The sequence below is a fragment of the Palaemon carinicauda genome, chromosome 27 (assembly GCF_036898095.1).
Source record: "Palaemon carinicauda isolate YSFRI2023 chromosome 27, ASM3689809v2, whole genome shotgun sequence".
Lineage (NCBI taxonomy): Eukaryota > Metazoa > Arthropoda > Malacostraca > Decapoda > Palaemonidae > Palaemon > Palaemon carinicauda.
This window is the reverse complement of record NC_090751.1, coordinates 69,540,904-69,558,340: the sequence shown is the minus strand read 5'-3', so window position 1 is coordinate 69,558,340 and position 17,437 is coordinate 69,540,904. Positions and strand designations below refer to the sequence as shown.

Below are 17,437 nucleotides of genomic sequence, written 5' to 3'. Positions count from 1 at the left end.
AGTGTAACCCTGTTTGCACTAGAAATTAATGGGATATCCTGAGTCATTCCCCAAGATATTCTCTCAACACTATTTGTGGATGATCTCTCCATATCTTTTGCTGGAGCTAGAATGGCAATGGTTGAGAGAAAACTACAACTCACAATTGACAAAATTATTCAGAGGGCTGATATGAATGGGTTTAAGTTTTCAACAAGCAAAACAATTATTGTTCATTTTTGTCGTATCCGGAGAGTACACCCAGGCCCGGATATATACATGAAAGGTCCACGGATCCCATGTGTAGGCGAAGCTAAATTCTTAGGATTGATTTTCGATTATAGGCTTACATGAGTTCCTCACGATTATAGGCTTACATGAGTTCCTCACTTAAAGGCATTGAAAGCTGAATGTCTTGAAGACATTAAGGGCTAAATGTCTTGAGGCTCTGAATCTTTTAAAAGTATTGTCCCATACATCATGGGGGCAGACCATAAAACGATTTTAAAATTATACAAGGCCTTAATTTTTTCAAAAATTAGTTATGGGTGTAAAATATACTCCTCAGCCACCTCAAGCCGATTAAGAATATTAGATTCAATTCATCATGCTGGTATTAGATTGTCCATAGGAGCATTTAGAACCCCACCTATCCCAAGTCTCCTTGTTGATGCTGGAGAGTTACCTATAGACCATTACTGAATGTCTTCTATTATTTGGTATTGGTTTAGGTTGTAAAGACTCCCCAACTCTTTAGCCTTTCAGACTGCAAGTCTTGTAAGGCACTCAACATACTTTGAGTTGCATCCCAAAATCTCCTCAACCTTATGGCTTTCGGATGAAACAATTATTAAACAGTCTTGATATAACTAGAAGTAAGGTGCTTTCATTTAAAATATCATCAACTCTTCTGTGGAAATTATCAAAATTTCTTTTTTGTAAATATTTTATTGGTGTTGAAAAAACATGACTGAATTAGAAGCTAGGTCTCTTTTTATGGAACATGGTGAAGAACATAGGGAATCAACTTTTATACATACCGATAGCTCCAAATCTGATGCTGGTATTGGATTTGGAGTATATAGTAGTTCTTTTAACTGTAGAGATGCACTCCCTCCAATATCTTCCATATTTACTGCTGAATTATATGGCATACTGACCACTATTGTGAAAATAGCATTAAAAGAGGAGGGCAATTTTACCATTTATAGTGATTCAAGAAGTGTCCTTCAAGATTTAGAAGGTTTTAATTCTAGTAAACCTTTAGTTTTAAAGATTTTAGAGTGGCTTTTAATCATTGGCCTGAAAGGTATAACAGTTCGATTTTGCTGGGTTCCAGCACACGTAGGTGTGTTTGGAAATGAAGAAGCATATTCAATGGCAAAGAGTGTTGCAGCCGAGTTGCTCCCAAGAAGGTATCCTATTCTCTGTAATGATTTATTACCAGCAATTGAGAATTTTATCTATAACAATTGGCAACAGCATTGGCATAGTTTAACCGAAAATAAGATGAGAGAAATTGCGATTGTTATATCCCCTTGGAGGTATAATGGGATGCCCCAAAAATGGGAGAGTACTCTTTGTTGTTTCCGCATTAATCACATTCGGATGACACACAAGTTTCTGCTGGCTGGGCAACGCCAACCATATTGCGACGACTGTTTGATACCCTTGACAGTGAGGCATTTGTTGACTGAATGTCCCACATATAGCACAGAAAGAAATAGATATCTGTTTGAGGCTCGGGGTGAAGATGGCAGGTTCATCCTTGCCAAGATCCTTGGACATGATGTGTCGAACAATGCTAGTTGCATTTTTAAATTCTTATCTGAAGCAGGCCTTCTTAATGCTATATAACTTCTATAAAATATTTACTTTTCTGGTTTTAATTGAATATTCTTTTAATCTTTGTTTATAATAAACAATATCGGTGTCAATGACCTTCGATGTCAGGATGCCATAGAACTTCAAATCATTCATTCATTGTCCAACAAATTAAGATGAGAATCATCAGCTGAAGACCAGCCAGGAAAACAATACCTGAACCAAGGTAGAATGAAAGAATTAAAACAGTTCTTCAGAATAGATTAATCACCGAAAATCTTACAAGATTTTCCCAATAAGTCAATCTTTTTGTGCCATGAAAGACACACACCTAATGTATTTCTGAAAAGTAGATTTGCTGTCGAGAATCACACCTAGAATTTTAAGTCATACAGAGTTAAAGAAACATTATAGAAACTGAAATCCGGATGTTGAGGAGCCACTGTTCTTGACCTACTTACAATTATACTTTGAGTTTTTTAGGATTCAGTTTCATACACCATAATTTGCACCATGCACTAACTTTAGCTAGATCTCTATGAACGGATTCAGCAACCCCAGATATACACCCAGGATATGGAATTGATGTAAAGAGAATAACATCATCTGCATATGCAAGGAGCTTTATTTTCTAGGCCAAACCATTTATGTGTATATGAAGTAGCGTGAAAGGTAATGGGCCAAGAACACTAACCTGAGGAACACCAGAAAGCACATTTCTATATTCACTATGGTGCCCATCAACAATAACTCTTTTCGATCTATTACTTAAATATTCAACAATGATGCAAGAAAAGACTCACACACTCCCAACTGTTTGAGTTTGAAAACAAGGTCCTCATGATTAACAAGGTCAAAGGCAGCACTAAAGTCAAGGCCAATCATACAAACTTACTGACCAAAATCAAGGGATTTCTGACAGCATTGGAGATTGTAAGAAGGGCATCACATACTCCAAGGCCTTTACGAAAGCCAAATGCAAACTAGGGAATAAATGATTACCTTTCAGCAAATCTACTTAAACGTTTTGCCATTGTGAGGGCACGAAGTGAGAAGTAGCTGAGATCTGACTTGTTTATTGCTCGCGATATTCTAGTTAAATATAGGTGTGCGGAAGGAAAAGAAGCGACCTCCGTCACACAAAGGTCAAGTCTGACCAGTGATTTGTGTTTTTTATACAACTTTGCATGGAAAACGCAGAGCATAAAATATATTGCATGATATGATACATATATTGGCAGAGAGGCCAGAAAAATTCACATTGATTGAAATGTACAAACAGACCATAGCAAGTACAGGTAAGAAATGACAAATATAAAAACTTGGATTTGGTTAATCAAAATCCGAAAGAATGATGTCTTTACAAGTATTCACCCCACCACCCCCCAATAAGGATTATTTTACAATAATTATTGTTGATAATCGTGCATCTTCAATCCTGGTATCTTTGAGGAGGGCAAAGGTGTCCCCAGGTTCTTGAGATCTGTGGTCAAGGGCCGTTTTCGGAGGTCGGGTGTCGATGTATGTCGTTTCTGACGAAGTCATAGCTGCAGGAGTCCAGGCCTTTTGGTTTGAAGCGTTTGGTCCTGTCGGCAAAAGTTCTTAGGCACAGTGTGAACTGCTTGGCGATCTCCCTAAGTCTTGAAATTGGCCTGTCTTGGTCGGTGCTGTCTGCTTGGAAGAACTCCCCTGGCACGGTCAGTGTCTCGCCGTACACTTTCTCCGCCGGAGAAACTTTGCCATTTGCTCTGGGGCTGGTCCAGAGGCTAATGCTAGGCTGACACTTGCACAATCTGTGGCACGCATTGCGCAGACTAGTCGTAAACTGGCGTGAAGTGTACATAAACCTATCGGGATTTCGTGGTATGTCGTGACGAGAATTTTGAAATGTTCAAAATTTTGGTCATGACAAAATTTTCCGACCGGGTCATGAACTATGCGCAAACTGTTCGTGAACTCGTCATGACCTCATCTGGACAATGCGGGAGGAAGCGTACCAGTGCGTGGCAATGCGTGCCATGCCACGACTGTCACGAACTGCCATGAACTACCACGAATAGTTCACGAACAGCTCATGTCGAGTTCACGAGTAGTTGACAACATGTTCACGAATATGCGTGCGTCGCAGTGTGGCCGTGCCTTCCCACTGACATGGTCACGTGTACTTCCCGCATTGATGGCACGAGCAGTTCACGACTAGTTTATGCACTTCATGAACAGTTTTGGCATGGCACGAGCAGTTCACGATCAGTTCACAAACACTTCACGAGCAGTTCACGACTACTGTGTGACAGTGGTGCTCGCGTTGGTGTGGGGGTATATATAGAGCTTCCTGGACACTGCTCACCATTTCAGAGGTCGCCGGCGAAGAGACAACATGCCTAAAACCAAGCTGATAAGAGGAAGAAGAAAGCAGAGAAGGCCAGAAGCCAACAGGCCAGAGGCAGAGACCGCTGATAGAGATAATTCCCCTCAGTCATCTATATCAAGTCTCAATATCGTGATCCCGGAGAAGCAGCAGGATCCAATCGAATGCCAGAGACAGCCATCCAGTAAGGACGAGGCTAACAGAAAGCAGAGGAAGCAGGTCCGGGTGTCCAAGAAAGAAATCCCTGAATACAGCTGGACAGAAGAAGTCGAGTTTAGGTTGGCCGACCTTGTGAAGGAGACCCCCCAGCTGTATGACAAGAAGCAGAAGGAGTGGCTCAACATGGCGGCCAAGAACAGCCGGTAGGACCGAGTTGGAGAGCAGCTGGAACCTCCTGCCACTGGTGCCCAATGCAAGAAGCATTACGAGAACTTGAGAACCAGGGTAGGGAAGATTATGAAGAAAGAGAAGTAGAGTGGAGCTGGCCAGCCACAAAGGAGTGCCCGTGATGACCAGATCATGGAGACTTGGAGTTTCTTGATATAACACATCGTCCGGGGAGACACAGTCCCCAGTGAGCAGTTTGCTGTCCCAGAGTCAGCTGCAGTGACGGTCAGCGACGGAGACGAAGATGACGTGAGGTCCACAGGTTCCCAGAGCCAAGCATCTACTAGCACTGGGAAGGACAAGGACAAGGGGAAGCGGTCCAGCCCACCAACAACACGGACAGCCACCACAACCGCCAACACCTGGGTGACCCACAGCAACCTCAGTAATGTAGTGCAACAGGTGAGAATCCCAATGTCTACATGCAGATTGTATTCCAGTTTCATCCATTGCTTTTGACATGGCATGTGCAATATGTTGCATTGAAATGCTGTACTAAATTATTACAATGTTTGTATGTTTCAGATCATCTCCAAAACAGATTCCTTGGTGCCCACCCACTCGTACACCGGCCAGCACAAGATCGTACACAATTTTTTGTGCCTGCTGGAAGGCCACATGCATGCCATCCCGGAGGACTCCTGGCATGAATTCTAGATAGACTGCCTCAACCTTGTACACTGCTGCAGGTAGCGGTGTCAGCTCTTCCAGCAGCCACATCAACAACCACTCATGACCTGGCCAGGCCCACAGCAGCAGTAACCTTAGCAGCCCCCACAGCAGCAACAGTTCTGGCATCAACCTCAACCAGCCACCTTGTAGGCACTGCCAGAGCAGCAGCAGCAGCAGCCTCGGCAACAACCTCCAGCCAGTCAGCCATCACCTGTAACGTGGATACCCCCCCCCCCCCCGTCACTACAGTCTTCAGGCCAGTCCTCCTGGCCCCGTACCATGGAGTGGCAACCAGGGATTTCACCTGCACCGTGAGCCACCCTTGTCCAGGCTCCTTCACCAACAACTTCAGTATCGTCAGCCTCCCTTGTCCAGGCTCCTTCACCAACACCTTCAGTGTCATCGCTGTCAGCCACATTCAAGACACCTGTGACACCACTCACCTTCCCGATCCTGACCCTGGGGTCCGTCGACAACAACCTAGAAGAGGGCATTTCACCCTCATCCCTCTACACCTCCAAGGAATTCAACACACCACCAGTCCATCGGGTATCCCCATGCAGCGGTACCAGAACCAGCAAGGACACTGACTGAGATGAGACACTTCTAAATATTTGTAAATAGTTGGACTGTGATACTAGTACATATTTGTTGTTTGCTATTTTCATGTTAATAAATTGCTTTCTTATTTCAAAACACTTGTTTTTCTCTTTAACCTTAAAATAAAGTGAAAGAAAAACGGAAACAAAACGAAAAAAAAAAAATAAATAAACGAAAAAGGAAAGAAAAAGAAACCAAAAAATAAAGGGCAACGAAAAAAACAAATGAAAAATAAACGTTTCTTTTATTTGAAAAATGGAACAACTGTGGATGCAGCTCATGGACCTACTACCATTCTTTCTTGCCAAGGGACAGCACCAGCATGGGACATGTAATAATGTGACAGGTAGTCTCGCTGATCCTTTACATCCTTCTGGGTATGATGGCCAGTTAGAGGCAGCAGCCCCTGCAGGTGTCAGTCAGTCCTCCATCCACCAGGGATCAGATCATCTGTGTCCGGATCTTCGCGGTCCACTTCTGAAATTGCGTGTCGGTATCTGATGAGAATGAGGTTGTGCAGGACAAGGCTCACATGGTGATTAGGTTGATGGTGTCGGGGTGCTGATGCATCGTCGTCAAGAAGCAACAGAACCTTTGACACAAAATTCCAAAGGCATTCTCCACGACACGTCGGGCACGAGACAACCTGTAGCTATATATGCATTCTCGTAGGACCTGCGACCGATGGGAGAATGGTTTCATCATCCAGGTTCAGAGAGCAAAGGCGTCATCCCCTATGAAGTGATTGGGCACTGGCTGGTCATCATTAGGGAGTGGTTCTGGTTGAGGCACTCCAGCTCTGTTCTCTTCTACAGCATCATACAGGGAACAGTTACTCCATGTTCCTCCATCCAACGCACCACCCTCTGCCCCAACATCCACATAGAGGAACTTGTCGGTAGCATCTGCCAGTGCCATCAGTACAATGCTGTGGAAGCTCTTGTAGTTGTAGTAGTAAGAGCCAGCATTGGGTGGCTTCTTTATGGCGATGTGCTTGCCGTCCACAGCCCCCAGACAGTTGTGGTAATTCCATCTGGAGCTGAACCTGGTAGCAACTACCTTCCACTCCTCTTCAGTTTTGGGGCAGAGCAGCACTTCGTCCTTGTAGACCGCGATGATGGCTTTACACACCTTAGGGTATGAACTTGCAGATGGTACTTGTTTTAACCCTTAAGCTATAAAGCAGACTTGGATAGGAATTTCCAGTGGCTTAAAAGTGGAGGGTGGCTGCCAGCTTGAGTCCAACTTGAAGCGGTTCCCTCATGAATGTAGACTGCTTCTGGAAGCGAGGGGTAAACTTCTCAACCATCTCTTGGAACAAGTCAGCTATGATTCTGAGGTAATTTTTGTAGCCTCTTTGATCTTCCTTGTGGAGTTCAGTCAGTAGCCTGTCATACTGCCAAAATTCGTGCCTTCTGGTTAACCATTCCCTGACCCACACTTTCCTTTGTGTCTTTCTTCGAGGTGGGGTTGCCTTTTCTTGCTCTTCTGCCTCTGCCAGCCTTTTCTGCTGCTCTTCAACAATGGCTAGAACAGCTGCCAGATATAGGCATCTTCTCCTCTCTGCAATGATTGTGTCTCTGACATGAAGTATGTTGTCTCTTCCAAAGCCAATCCAAAAATGACCAGGAGTTGGAGAGGCCCCTGTTTTTATATGGCGTGGCCAAGTCAGCACGACACCGTTCGAATTGTGTAAGCTCGTCGTGCTAATGTGGGAAGTGCGGAAACTATGCGCAAACTATGCGTGAACTCGTCGAGCCAGTTCATGTCAATGTGGACACTGATGGGCACGCATTCGTGAACTAATCGTGAACTCGTCGTGAACTCATCGTGAAATACGCGTGACCTAGCCGTGAACAGTGCGGAAGCCTCCTAGATCGTGCCCCAAAATGGTACAACTTGCCACATCAAATTCGTGACCAAAAGTCGTGCAAGTGTCAGCCTGGCATAAGGAGGACCCATTTGTGTTTTCCAATTTTTATTGTTGCAGTGTGCCATAAGGGAGGCTTTCAGTGAACAGTGGGTCCTCTCTACCATGCCTTTGGCCGCCGGGTTATACGCCGTCATGCTATGAAGGGATGTTCCCAGTATGCGGGCCAGGGAGGCCCACAGCTCAGACAGGAACGCCGGGCCGCAGTCGGTCGTGATGACGTCGGGTACTATGAAACGGCTGATCCAACTTGACAGGAGCGCTTCTGTACAGGCGTAGGTTGTGGCCTCCACCATGGGTGTAGCCTCTGACCACCTAGTGGATTAGTCTATGATCGTAAGGAGGTACCTGGCATCTCCGGACTGTGAGAGGGGCCTCATGATGTCAATGTGGATGTGTCCGAAGTGGCGCCGGATTCTGTGTGTCGACTGACCTTGCTGGTCTGGTACGCCATACACGTCCTGGCCCAATCGTGAGAGTCCTTTTTGATGCTGTGCCAGACAAAATTCTCAGTCATCAGCCGTGCCGTCGTTCGTCCTGAGGGACGTGATAGTCTGTGGATGATTTCCCATACCTGCTTCCTCTGGGAGGTGGGAATCCATAGACGAGGGTACCCAGTGCTGGTATTGCAGAGGAGCGTTGTACCTGTTGGATCCAGTGGGATTTCCTCCAGCTTCAGAAAAGTGGGCGTCGTGTGGTAAGCTGCTGTCTCCGGGTCGGCATCTGTTCCTGGGCAAGGTCCGCATAGTCCACGCCCAGGTGGACTGAGTTGATTTCAACCCATGACAGAGCGTCGGCCACAGAGTTCTTCTTACCTGGAAGGTAGCGGATGGTGCCCCCAAATTTGGTGATGGTGGCCAGGTGCCGATGTTGTCTCGCTGACCACTCATCGCCCGCAGTCTGTGGCTGGAAAAGACAGTGGCTGGGGCGATCCGTTTACAATCTGCTCCAGTACCACCCCGCAGGTGATGTCGCTGGCGTCGGTGAGGAGTCTGAAGTGGTTCCAGGAAAAAATCCCACGAGGAAAAATCCCCCGACGGAAAAAATTCCCCATGAAAAAATTCCCCCCATCAATAATCCCCAAACACCAAATTTAAATGTATATATACAAGCAAAAGCTTTCAATAGGGAAAAAAATGAAGAATATTGAGTGTTTAAAAGAGTAGATTGCTCATTTATGCAAAAGGTTTCCTTTTAATACTTAACGACTTTCATCTGGAAACTTTCAAAATAGGGAAATAAAACAAACTACTTTAGAATAGAACCTGTTTAAAATATGAAATAACTCATCTAAGTAATTGTTTTACTTTAAATACTCCATTTAGACACCTTTAAAACTAATTTTCTCAATAGCTTTCTGTGTTATGACTTCTTTTCTAGTCTTATCTTATCAGTCAGTTAGTAAAGATACCTCCAAGCAAACTCTTCACCATATCTTACCACTGTATTTATATTTGAAGAAATATAAAATCATTAACTCAATGGAATTCATCAGCTCTAACAAAGGTGGAATGAAAATAGTTTATGAAGGCTTTGTTTATGTGAAACAAAAGGAATTGGCCAACAATGTAATATCATATGAGTGTGAACTACGGAGTCGAGGTCACAGTGCAAAGCCAAAATAAAAGTGAAAGACAAAGAAGTACTTTGTAAATGAATAAGCATACACATGGCTCAAATGTGAACCGAATAGAAAGTATTAAAACACTGTAAGAAATGAAGGGAAGAGCTAGAGATACACAAGAGACTCCTCCACAAATTATTTCTCAGGCCGTTGAGGGTATGAATGAAAGTGTTTCAGCAAGTTCGCCGACAGTAAGCCATTTGAGAAGAAACCTTCAACAGTGTAGACAACGAAGACGCAATTCACTGCCAAATAAAAACGAAGCAACCTTCTCGTTTTTACTCGAGAGGTTATTAAGTTTTAACAGTAGTCTACATCCGAAAAGTATAATGGTATATTTTGAAAAAGCTATGATGAATAGCATCTTAACAGTATTTCATCATACGGAAATCAAATGGTGTTTCTTCCATTTTAGCCAGAATATTTACAGAAAGATTCAGGAAGTTAGTCTTGCACCATTGAATAACAGTGATGCCAGCTTTTCTTTATAAATGCGGATGATTCTATCTCTAGCTTTTTATATACCAGATAAACTAGCTGAAGTTTTTGAGGTACTTGCTGAATATTTACCTGAAGAAGCAAATGAGGTACTGGATTATTTTGAAGATACTCATATCGGCAGACCAACTCGAAGATTCAGAAGACCGGCAAGATTTGACGTAAGTGTTTGGAGTATGCATTTAAGAGTGGAAAATGAACTACCAAAAACCAATAATACAGTGGAAGGTTGGCATCGAAGTTTTGCTTCATTAGTTGGTTGCTTCCATCCTAACATTTACTTTCATACGCTGTATTCGAAAAGAACAGGCGTTACAAGTTTATGTCACTTAGTTCTTTGCTGGTCATCCTTGAGTGCAACAGAAAAAGGCATATAAGAACACTGCTCCATGGATCAAAAATGCTATAGATGATTTGGAAAATCGTTCAATTGTAGATTTTTTTAAAGGAATAGCAATTAATCCTAGTTACTAAATTGATAGTAATTGCCAAACTTTTACCTTTTATCTTTTAATCTTAGGTTTTAAATCCTGCTTAATCACATTATAGATTATGTTGCCATTTTGTTTAAATCTCAAATTTCTTTTTAATTTGTTATATGAAAATATAATATATTACTTTAATGATACATGTTTTTATTTTTTACCTTTTGGGGATTTTTTCCTACGGGGGATTATTGCTGGGGGGATATTTTCCATGGAGGATTTTTCCTTCAGTGGATTTTTTTCACAAGGGATTGCTTCCTAGAACCATCTGAGAGGGGCCTCTGGGTCCTGGTTGACTAGCGATGCGGCGTCGGTGAGGGCAGCCTTCGTCTGGTCGAACACCTGCTGTTGTGAAGTTTCTAATCTCAAAATCTTTGCTTTCCCCTTCAGGACGTCGTTCAGCGCAGGCATGATGCGACCGATATCCGGAATGAAACGCCGATAGTAACTGACCATACCGATGAATTCCTGAAGGGCCTTTATTGTTCTAGGCATGGTGAAGGTCCTAACTGCTTCCACCTTAGAGGTCATTGGGCGCACTCCCGTCAAGGAGACCTTGTGTCCCAGGAAATCTACCCTCTCTGTGACGTATGTGCATTTGTCAAAATGGACGACCAACCCGTTCTCTTGCAGGCATTTCAGGACCACCTGGATGTGGTCCTTGTGGTAATGCCGTGATCTGGAGAATAACAGGATGTCATCCACATAGCAGCATACTGTAAATTGCTGAGGATACTGTCCATCAGGCGCTGGAAGGTGGCCCCCACCCTTTCTGAGGCTGAAGGTGGAGAAGGCGAATATGTAAGTCCTGAAGGGCGTGATGAGGACTGTCTTAGGGATGTCGTCCGACTTGAGGAGGTCCATCTTTGTAAATATCTTTGCCCCATGTAGGGTACCGGTGAGGACCTGCATGTTCGACAGGGGGTAGTGATCGGGCATCGTAATTAGGTTAAGGTAGTGATAGTCCCCATAGGGCCTCCAGGTGCTGTTAGGTTTCTTTATCATGTGGAGGGGGTAGGCCCACGAGCTCGCCGCTTTCTTGCAGATCCCCATCCGCTCCATGTCAGCAAACGCAGTCTTGGCATCTAAGAGCTTCTGGAAGGGGGTAGCAGTCAGCAAAACTTGGCATGCATGAGGGGCCCCGTAGCGGTAATGTGGTGATATATGTGTAGCTTGGCTGGCGAACCAGGCGACTGGCAGAGTTCTGGCTTAAACACGTCGGGGAACTCTTGTAGGAGGCCGGCGTAACAGTGAGGATGTGAGGGAGCATATAGTGAGCATGCCCAGGCCAGTGGTTGGGAATAGCCCACTCCCGTTTCAAGGAGGCTCTTCCGGGTGAATTCCACCAGCAGTCCATGGCGGGCCAGGAAATCTGCTCCCAGCAGGGTAAGATTAACGTCAGCAATGACAAAGGGCCAGGTGTAGGAATGTCCCGTGATGGAGGTCACCAGTGTCCTGGTCCCGTAACAGCGGATGGGGCTGACGTTGGTGGCCACCAGCTGGGTGGTGACATCAGTGGGGTTATCGTGGTCCTCCTTTGACGGGGGGAATGTTGATTGTAGGAGGCCGGTGTCTACCATCATCATCCGATCTGACATGACGTCACGGAGGTAAAACCCCACCAGTTGGGATCCTATGGTGTTAGTGGCCACGGTCGATGTTGTGGGTGGCTGCCATCTTAGTTTTTAGGAACTTTCATGGGGGCCTGCACTTCATGGCTTCTTTTCCAAAAGTCTTATGGAAATAACACCAGGACGGGTTAGATTACTTCGGTTGTTGGGGCGGTGGTCTTCTCCGGTACACCGCATTAATCTCCCTCCCTTACATTTTGTCCAACCAGTCTGCTTTGCCACTTTCTCCCTCGACTATGTGGATGAACGTTGGTGATGCGGCATGTCTAGAGGCCCGGGAGGCCTCATGAAGCTTCTAGGCCTTGAGGACTGGGGTCTTCCATCGACAGTGCATCCACATTAGCGAGCTGGGCCCTTACATCCTGAAGTAGCTGATGCAGGAAGATCTGCTGGGACAAGCTGATCTCTATTTGTCGTCCATTTGTGTCGACTTCCGGGAGCATCAGGAGACCAACCAGTTCGTCCCAGGCATCCACGGGTGAGTTGTCCCCCAGAGGTTGGTTGATCAGGTCAAGGACTCGCTGGGCCCTCAGGGGAATAGAGAAGGAGTACGTAGCGATGAGCTTCCTTCGTAGATCGTCGTAGTCCACCTGACCTGACCATGTATCAAGCCAGGAGGAGATCCGGTAAAACATGTCCTCTGGTAAAGATGACAGGACGAAGTCAGTTTTGGCTCCCTTGTCTGTTATCCGTGCCACCCTGAAGAGGACGTTTGCCCAAAGAAACCATGAGGCAGTGTTCGGCTGCAAGAACGGCGGCAGCTTCACATTCCTGCCGGGTGACGTTTGTGTCCTGGTGGTGATGTCGTAGGGAGGTTGGGTTATGGCCGTCGTGTAGTGGGCGCGGTCGGTTGGGCTCTGTTCCCTGGCACTGGTATCATGCAAAGTTTGTGTTACGGCCGTCGTGTCTGGCACAGGGTTGGTTGATCTTTGTACCTCAGTGCCCAGCTTCACATTCCTGCCGGGCGACGTTTGTGTCCTGGTGGTGATGTCGTAGGGAGTTTGCGTTATGGCCGTCGTGTAGTGGGCGCGGTCGGTTAGGCTCTGTTCCCTGGCACCGGTGTCATGCAAAGTTTGTGTTACGGCCACCATGTCTGGCGCAGGGTTGGTTGAACTTTGTACCACAGTGCCCATTGTGCTCACACAAAACGCAATAAGCGCCGTTGTTAGTCCATTAATGGGGTCGGGTTCCTATGTGGTCATAGTTATGTAAATGGCAGGGTCAAACCATTTGGGAAAATGCCAGAACGCAAGGTTTTTTTTGGCGTATTAAGTCTGTTTGTGGCGTTTTAATGTCGACCCAGGAGAGGAACTTCCAGAAAACCTAAGGCATCGTATGGTTCTGTTAAAGGTTTTCTGAAGGTAACGCAGCCATAGTGATGGTGTAGCCAGAACTGCAAAGGTACCGTCCAATCTGGGAGGCCACCAGTTGTAAGGGCATGAAATGAGAAGCAGCTGAGATTTGACTTGTTTATTGTTTGGAAAATTCTGGTTATATACAGGGGTGCGGACGGAAAGGGACCTCCGTCGCACAAAGGTCAAGTGTGACTAGTGATTTGTGTTTTTATACAATTTCACATGGAAAAGGTAGAGCATAAAATACATTGCATGATATGATACATACATTGGCTGAAAAATCTATATTGATTGATATGTACAAACAGACCATAGCAAATACGGGTAAGAAATGATAAATACAAAATTTGGATTTGGTGAACCAGAATTCAAAAGAATGGTGTCTTTACACCATAAGACGTTCATAAACTTTAAGTAATGTGTGAGTTATGGAAATTGGGTGGTAATCAGATGGCCTTGAGCTACCACAAATGCATTTACATAATGGAGTAACATTACCAATTCTCCAACAAGTGCTAAAGAAAAACCTCTTCTTGCTAACTTATGCAAAATAACAGATAACTTTGGAGCTAGGAAATCTGCAGTCTGATGTAGTCCATCACAGGATTTCGAATAAGAGGGCTAAATTTCAAGTTGGTTGCATCACCCTGTTTACCTCACTTTTTTGGTGTCAAACTATAGAAACATATGTCTTTTATCCATTTCCCCATTTCCAGGTCAGCAATTACCATGAAACATGTCTAATTTGATGATTTTTACGCCTACCCTATTCAGATGTGTTTCCCCTGATTTAAAGACAATTTTTGGGTTATGCAGTACCTATAAATAATATTTGAATTAATTTATTATGATTGAGAATGTCTTTAAAGTTGATACAAATATACGTTATTAAATTTGAATATGACAAAAATAATTTATCTAATGGTTATTGACACAATTTATAATAAAATCAGTATTTTTGCCATAATTTTATATTTCTTCACAGTCTTTCTTTGAAATATTGATATATGATAACTATTATTTAAAATTCTAGAGATTTCCAATGAAATTAACAGAAATGTTTTAATTCTAATATTTTTGACATGCATGAAACAATATGAAATATAATAATAATCTTATATAAATACTGGTTTTATTGGTCGTACTTCTCCAAAAATTCTACACACACAAGTAGGTGTACTAGGAACATTTTGAGGAGATTTCAACTGGAAAAGTTCATTAAATGGTTGACCATAAAGAAGGCCATGGTTGCTTAAAATAGTTTACATTATAATGCTTCCTTCCTTTTTATTTGTAGGCAGTACGTGTTCTGGTGATGGTAAAAAATCCACAGTAAATGTTAAGTACCGTGGAAGCTAGTAGAATGTTCATGGTTACAATGGCTTCTTTTAATATAGATCCTCGTTAGTTACTCTTACTAATTCTCAAGTAGACTTTTGAAAGTATCATAAAGACAGTATAAGTGGTAAATTGACTTCGTTCTCCATAGTCAGCTGGGAAACTTTTTACAATGCAGAAAAGGAAAGAAATAATGATATCTATAAATGTTTGAAGGTCACACGGGATAATAGACCATTAGTCAAACCATCGGACATGCTATCAGGCTTGCACAAATCGAGATCACATTGCAAGGCTCCTAAGACTAAGGGATGAGAACTTGGTTAAATCTGTTGACAATGAAGACCTACAACAATTCAAATGGCACCACCTTTCCAAGGCTAGCTCCCTATCCAAACTCTGTGAGATTTGTCAGACTAGAAAGTATGATAAAGTCAGAAAAAAACTTTCTGTGCCTAGTTCAGAGCATAACTTCTAAAACTTGACACAGACTCCATTAGGCTGCATGAATGCGAGAAGATAATTGTAGTGAGTGAACTTTCAGACTGTGATCCACTTGCAATTGGAGTGTGCTACCATCATATTGCTATGTTTGGTACACCAAAAAGAGATCACCAGATACTCTAAAAAATGTGAAGTCCCAAAGACAAATGATCCTGATGATGATGCATATACCTCAGTTGTACAAGAGGTCAAAAGAGATGTGCTTATTGGTCACAAGACAATGTCAATGAGCAATCGTTTAGGGCATTTAAATACTTTTCTAGCAGCACATGACAAAGAACCTTCAAATTGTGACTCATACAAACTCAAGAGCTGCTTGCTTAAAACTTTTAGAGAACACATTTTAGTTTGACAACCTGGATAAAGGAATGAATCAGACTCTGAGTATTCTAAAAATCATACCAAATTGACCCGTAGTCCAACTACCAGGGTAGATCTTCACCATATGGCAAAGTATCTTAGAAGAGAATTAAAGAAGCAGAAAAATTCAATATATAGGTAAGGTATTTTATTGCCAAGTAATATCCTGTCAAATGTGTTCACAACTTTCTGCAGGGACAATAATGATCTCAAATAGCAAACTCTCAGTGGCAGTAACACAACCCACTGTACAATGCAGAGTCAGCACTTGTGAACATTCACCAGATCCATCAGGTATCAGCGATAAGCAGTAAGTAACAGCAACAAAGGACCTTGTTGAAGAGTTATGGTGGGGTAACTGTATTGGTAAGGAGGTGGTAAGACTGAGTAAGGAAAGCACTGTTTATAAACAGAGCAAACTAAGCCTTACGCCAGCTAATCTCTCACCTACTGCTCTCTTCAGATTATTGGGTAAGTTTAGTAAACTATGCACAAGTATATTAAGGTATCAGGAATCCTATTAATTCTGCCAATGTATATCCAGCCCCCCATATCCCTCCATATTTATTATGTATGAGTGGAGGGTGTATATCATGTGGGTATGGTTTTCCATGTGCAGTATATATTTCAGAGCTGTTACTGCCCATGTTTTATGTCATATTTATAATTCCAAAGATAACACCCAAATTGTAATTAATCTGTATGTATATTTGTTCATGGGCTATATATACCATTGTCCTGTATTAGGTCATAATCATCTGTCAATCATATTTATGATGTCAGTTTCTAACCACTATTATGTTTTGCAGATTGTAATTGATTTATATGTATATTTGTTCCTGGCCTATGTATACCATTGTCTAGTATTAAGTCACACTAATCTATCAATCATATTTACTCCAAGGTATCAGTTCCTAAACACTGTATATGTTTTGCAGATACTGCCACCAACATTGTCAATAAACCTGTTTGTAAATTAATGATGAGTTTTCTTCATTTTGGTGGCAGTTTCTGTGGCCAGCGAGGTGGAGCTGAGTCATCCACATAAGGATCAGGCCTAGACTTCAATCAACCTGGAACGATGGTGGTCCTTGAATGCAGCCTGCCTGGTTGTGACTTCAAGACCATCGATGGAAGCAATGCGGTCATTATTGCCCACTTCAATAACCATAATCTTGCTCATTAGCCGCCCCCTCCCCCACACGGGCAACAACGCAAGCACCACCACTGACCCTAAGGACCCGATGTTGGAGCGACCATGCATTGACATTGGTGTGGAGAGTGAAATTTGCAATATATTTGAGCAGCGTTGAGACAACTTCTACCGTGGATCAGGGATTAACGCAGCCACAGCATCAATGCAACTCTTCGAATGTGCTACTGAGTCTCTTGGTGACACTTCTAAAAGTTAACCCCAGTATTACAACACTACCTATTGATAAGGTCCTGAAGGCCATGAAATCTTTGGTCATCATCTTGGTGTCCCTTAGAGTTAAGCTGGCAGACTTTATGGCACAGAAAATGCTCATGGATGGAACCGTAAATCCCACAAGCAGTGTAAAAAATGTTTCCTGGCCCAAAGGCGCTATCGCAGTGGGGTTCAGCACAGTGAAACAGGAGTTAAGATGGTTATGCTTGAAGAAGGTCCATTATCCCAATTCTCTACTATATCAACTACATACACGATCCAACCAGCACCAAATTCACAGCCAGTGACCTTTCAACACCACATTTTCTCATTCGGCGAGTGGCGCTATGCTCAGGTAACCAGACACCCGACAATGAAACTTAAACTTAGTATAGACTATACTCTCCTGGTCACCATGGCTCACACTGCTCTCCTGTATTCACTGACATGGACGCAGCATCGGAAAGTGGAGCT

At 43.5% G+C, this 17,437-nt stretch overlaps 1 pseudogene; it reads left to right on the top strand.

Moving 5' to 3' along the window:
• The first annotated feature begins 1,356 nt into the window (after positions 1-1,356).
• On the top strand, positions 1,357-5,824 carry LOC137620447 (uncharacterized; annotated as a pseudogene).
• Positions 5,825-17,437: the final 11,613 nt, after the last annotated feature.